The sequence below is a fragment of the Mesoplodon densirostris genome, chromosome 10 (assembly GCF_025265405.1).
Source record: "Mesoplodon densirostris isolate mMesDen1 chromosome 10, mMesDen1 primary haplotype, whole genome shotgun sequence".
Lineage (NCBI taxonomy): Eukaryota > Metazoa > Chordata > Mammalia > Artiodactyla > Ziphiidae > Mesoplodon > Mesoplodon densirostris.
In genome coordinates this window covers 77,381,276-77,387,275 of record NC_082670.1, presented here as the reverse complement: position 1 = coordinate 77,387,275, position 6,000 = coordinate 77,381,276, and positions in this window count along the sequence as shown.

Sequence of the window (6,000 nt, the reverse complement as noted above, 5' to 3'; positions counted from 1 at the left end):
AGAGTGGCAGGCCTTGTGGAATGTTTTTCTTTGGCCTTGAATTTCTTGAGGTAATGTGCATTAAAGTGAAAAGTTGATATCTGAAGTTCAAGGGCAAAAGAGACCATAAGGTACTGACAAAATTGTAGTTCTGCAATCCAAGAAGGCTGCTGTGTTGTGCTGACGTATCAGGCCACAGCAACAGAGTAAGCCAATTCTTGAGGCGCAAGCCACAGGGAGGGAATGAAAGCAACTCCAAACCTCTTATTCAGCACATGCTGTTATTCATACAGAAGCAGGGATACCAGTAAGACTCAACGTGCTGACTCAGCATTAGCCTACAATTCGTATTATGAATGGAGAAATCCTTGAAAGGGCTAACTCTTAAGGGATGAAACACCCATAATACTTTGGGTGAACACACCCAGATGTGACTTTTGCTGTGCGCAGTGGAAAGGTGATTTGCCCAATCAAGGGCACAGCTGGAATTGAGAGAAATACTTCCACTTGTAAATTGTCCACAAGCTGTGGAGCCCTTGAGAGCACTGGCATGGAGCTAATTGCCGTCTAGCTGTACCTTTGGGCAAAGGGCTTACTTTCTCTATGCCCTCCTCAGTTTCCTTATCTGTAAAATGGGGAATAATTTGGGGAATGGGGAATGCTTGCTTCATAGGTGGCCTGGAAGATTAAATGACATAATGTATGTGATGTGGTGGACCCAGTGCCCTAACACTTCATGAGCACTCAATAAATGTTAATAGTAATCAAGACAGTACCTCATGGTGCCTTGTTTCCACTTGGAACAGCAAGCATTACCAGTTGCTTTGAAGCAACGAGACATTATTCCTCATATTTAAGTTTCTAGACTCATGCCCATAAAGATTACTGGAAAAAGAAAAGTAAATATATAGAGAAAAATTAGAAAACTTATTTCAGAAACAGAAGAAGAAATTCTCATCAGTATTCTGAAAAAAGTGATCAATATTACTCCGGGATCTTAAAATCAGAATCTAACTCTTATGATTCTATTGATGATAATTGTGGACCCACTGAAACACTATGTATTTCATTATACTAAGGGTTTTTCCTGAAATATTTCATATAACTTTCAAAATAACCATGTGAAATATGATATTATCCCTATTTCACAGATTAAGAAACTGAGGCTTTGAGAGGTTAAGTAAATGTCCAAAGCCCTGACAGCTGGCACACTAGTTACCTGTTGCTGTATAACAAATTATTCCAAAATTTAGGGTCTTAAAACAACAAATATTTCCAGGACTGAGACCAGGGTGAGGTGATTAAGGTATAGGTCTTCAGTGCAAGAGTTAAGGGGGTGCCAAAAAATTCAGCAACAAAGATAAGTAACATTTTTAAAAATCAAAATTAATGCAAAAACATCCATGATGAACAAAATACCAAGTTTTTTTTTGTTTTTTTTTTTGCGGTACGCGGTCCTCTCACTGCTGTGGCCTCTCGTGTTGCGGAGCACAGGCTCCGGACGCGCAGGCTCAGCGGCCATGGCTCACGGGCCTAGCTGCTCTGTGGCATGTGGGATCTTCCCGGACCAGGGGAAGAACCCGCTTCCCCTGCATCGGCAGGCGGACTCTCAACCACTGCGTCACCAGGGAAGCCCAAAACACCGACATTTTAAATAAAGACAAGATTAGTATTACTGACTTTTCCTTTTGCCTCAGGCTTTAGTATGGCTCATCACGGCACCGTTAGTAATCCTGTCTTGCTTTCAGTTTCCCCATCTCTCAAATAACCACATATTTTCCAAGGTCTACCTCCTCATCTCTAATGTGTCTGCTTATCTCCATCCCCAAAGCCACCATGTTTAGTTTACATTAACTTCTTCTTTCTCTTGTGTTACTGAAGTAGTTCTCCCAGATGTCCTTCCCACCTATGGTCTGGCTTCCCCAGGAAGCAGACTCTGAGATGGAGGTTTGCATGCAGGAAGTTTATTGGTGTGTGCATGGCATCAATACAGAGGGCAAGTGAGGCAAGCAGTATTGGGCAGATGGAGAAAATGAACTGTGATGCAGTCACAACAAAGGCCTCAGCTGATCCCACAGGAAATTCTGGAGTTGTCCCAAACTGCTATGGTAAGGGGCCAGGCCTTTATACCAAAATCTGTCCCCCTCCCACATACATGTTTAGACTTGTCACTGGGTGCAAGATGCACACCCTCCACCCCAGGAGGGTCGTGACCTTAGGCCAGGCAGCTCTCTTCAGCCAAAGTAAATTCCCAGAGAGAGATCAGTTGAGTGCTGTCAGTCATCACTGCCAGCAGAAGCCAGGGAATTGAGTGCTTCAGTCTTGAGGAGGCGAAAGTATCCGGACAGTTTATCACAGCATCCACCACCCCTCCAATCTATCCCCTCCTGTGGAGCTCTCCCTTCAGCTCTTGGAAAAGCTGAGAGCTGCCCACCCTGAGCCAGGACTCTACCATTCTCAACCGGGAATGCTCTCCCGACTCTGCTCTTTGCCTTCCCAACTTCTACTCAGTTTTCAGCCTAAATGACCTTTCTCCCAGAACTCTTGCATGATCCTCAATTGCTTCTACTGCTTCATATCAAAGCGCTGCTAAACTTAGTTGCTTAAAACAACACGTGTTTACCATTTCTCATGATTCTGTGGAGTGGCCGAATGGTTCTTCTGCTGGTCTAGCCTGAGCTCACTCATGTGGTGGTAGTCAGCTGGCAGGTTGACTTAGGGCTGGGCTTAGCTGGGACAGCTTGTTTCTCTCTCCACAGGGTCTTCCATCCCAGCTTCTTTAGAGTATGGCTTCCAAGAGGGTGAGAATGAAAGCTATTGATGCCTCTGCTCTGTAACCTCCATAACACCACTTCTGCCACATTCTGTTGGTCAAAGTGGGTTACAAGGGCAGTCCAGATTCAAAGGGCAGGAAAATCCCCTCTGTTGGGAAGAGCTACAATGACTTTGTGGCCATATTTAATCTATCAGACCAACATAAACTAAGTACCCATGTAAATCTCTCCTCATCCATGCTCTGCTTTTCCTTTGTAGTTCTTTTTTTCTCAATTTGCAATCATGTTTATTTGTTTTAGTTTTTCTCCACTATACTCTGAGCTCTGAGAGGATGGATATCATGTCAGTGTTTCTTCACTTATCCCAACTGCCTCGTCCAGTGCCTCACAAATAGTTGGTGCTCCATAAATACTGGTTGAATAAATAAAGGCAAGTTCCATCTCAGATCTAACATGCTCTGGATTTTGACAGCCTGGAAGTTAGTAAAAAATGAACAGTAGAGATGAGTCTAATTCTACATATCTCAAAGCAGTGGTTCTCAGAGTATAGTCCCTGGATCAGTAGCATCAGCATCACCTAGAAACTCATAGGAATGCAAATTCTTGGGCTCCACCCCAGACCTATTGGATCAGAAATTCCAGGGGCAGGCTGAGAAATCTGTCTCATCAAGCTCTCCAGGTGATTCTGACAAACATGAAAATTTGAGAACCATTGTCCTGAAGTATGTTCTTTAGAACATGAGTTTCATGGGATTTAAATGAGTGTTAGAAGGCAAAAGGATTCCATGGACCAATAACTGGGAAACACTGAGTCAAATACAGACAGATTTCTATACTGCAAAACTTCATTTGCTAATGAGCACTAGGATTCTCTGAGAGAGATTCATGGTGTCCAGCTCCTCTTCCAGGAGCATCTCATGGGACTAGCCTTCCACAGAATTCATTTTGACTCTTGGGGGGAAATGCTGCTCTAAATTAGAAGCAATGCATAAATTAGTGAAAACAAAAACCAAGAAACAACCCTCTCCCCAGAAACAAATTACAATTGAGAATCATCTATTGAAAAAGAATTTTATAGCTGATCCAGTCCCAAATAACTTTTAGGTCTAAGTCGTTATGTTGTGTGACGTTGTGTCAATTAGCTCATTGGCAGAACCTTATCTCAGTGTTATTTTCAATGTTGTGTTACTTCTAAACACACCTTTTTTTTAAAATGATCACAGCTTTGATATTCAGAATTAGCTCCAATTAGGGCATCTAAAGCCTTTTTTTTTTTTTTAACATCATAAGCCTTTCCTTCTCTAATGCCTGCCTTAGAGACTCTGCCAAACACAGGTGATGGTGGCTGATTCCCTTGCTGTAGCAAACTCTGAATAAACAGCTTCTGCTTGTTTTCATTTGGGTGGTCTTCACTGATTTCCACACAGTGATAAACAGTGCTCCTGCTTGATAGGCACTTGAGAAGGAGCTTTCAGGGTGACTGTTTTATAAGCCAAAATACACATTCAACTTGCTGTTTCCAGTGGCTGATTCTTCTCAGTAACTTGAGCCTATGTAATAATTTGTTCTGTTTTCCAACTTGAGCCTATGTGGTAATTTGTCCTGTTTTCCAACATGTACCGTACTCGTAATCCAACTTTATAAATATCTGTACCAGGGTAACTCAAGTTCTCTGATGTGTTATTTAACACATGATTTTTTTTTTTTTTTTTTTTTTTTTTTTTTTTTTGCAGTTCGCAGGCCTCTCACCGTTGTGGCTTCTCCTGTTGCAGAGCACAGGCTCCAGACGTGCAGGCTCAGTGGCCATGGCTCACGGGCCCAGCCGCTCCGTGGCATGTGGGACCCTCCCGGACCGGGGCATGAACCCATGTCCCCCGCATTGGCAGGTGGACTCTCAACCACTGAGCCACCAGGGAAGCCCCCACATGATTTATTTTATTAGGTTATCTCTCATAATACTTGCTTGTATTTTTATTTCTATTCTTTCATGTAGATTCCAACTTACCATCAATGCTAATATGCTATCAATTGAACTATAATCACATAAGGATTGACTTCTTATTTTTAGTTTGCTCCAAGTTCACAAGGAAAACTAAGGAATTTACTATTTACTAAAACTAAGGGTTTACTATTGTTATAACCAATTTACAGATAAGAAGACCAAGGCTCAGATAGGGCAAGAACTTCCCTGAGGTCATGAAGATAATAAGTATGAAAATGAGATCTCAAACCTGTACAAGACATATGTCCACAAACAAGTTAACATTTACAAACATTGATGTACCTGGACGTAGGCTTGCAGAGCTTTTCTGTCTTGTTTCTTGAAGGATATCAGCAAGTCCTGGGGATTCAGGACATTTCCAACAGCACTGAGCCTTAACAGGGAGCCAGCCAGCTGGAGCTGCTGCTGTTTCTTCCCACGTAGTGAGGGTGCTCAGACACTTGGGATGCTCCTGGCATTGCCCACCGTTGTTCCTCACTTAAACAAGAAAGGCCATCCCCACTGCAACTTTGTATTCCAGTTGATGGATGCTCCAACATCATTTTCTTAAATGAAGAAAACCTGGCGTCTCCTGCATGGTCCTCTCTTGGTGCATCTGCATTGATGGTCTTGCAATAAGAAAGGAGCTAATAAGTCATGTCTTTCTATGTTGCTGTTGGTGTTATCATGGCTTCCTGTTTTCCAAGCAGAAGCAGCCTGATATCACCGTATAATGACTCCTGAACCCTCCCCACCAAAGTCACACATCTAAGCTTCTAGGAAAAAATACCAACAAAACCTATCAATGAGAAATGGTTACTTGCAAAGAAGAAAATAAAAAGTTACAATCTGAAATTCAGAATATTTTGCTTATTACAGTTACTTCTCTCCTACTTATTATTAGCAATATCATTATATTACTATGATGTGATAGCAGCTGTCTTTCATTGAGTACCCATTACCTAACAAGAGCTGTGTTAAATGCTTTATATATTATATCATTGAATTCTCACAGCATTATGAGGTGTTTAATATTATCTCTATTTTACTGATGAGGAAACCAAGGCTTAGAAAGGTTCTCCTGCTTCAAAGTCAGCCAGACTGCTTAACCCCTCCACTGTGTTATAGATAGCAATGGGAAATGTAGAAATAATTTAAATGTTCCTTAAAAACATTTGCCTGATTTTTCTTTTTGGCATGCAGAATCTTAAAATAACGTACTTTTAAGGTTTAGACCACTGAATGACTTTTAAGAAGTGCCTTTCC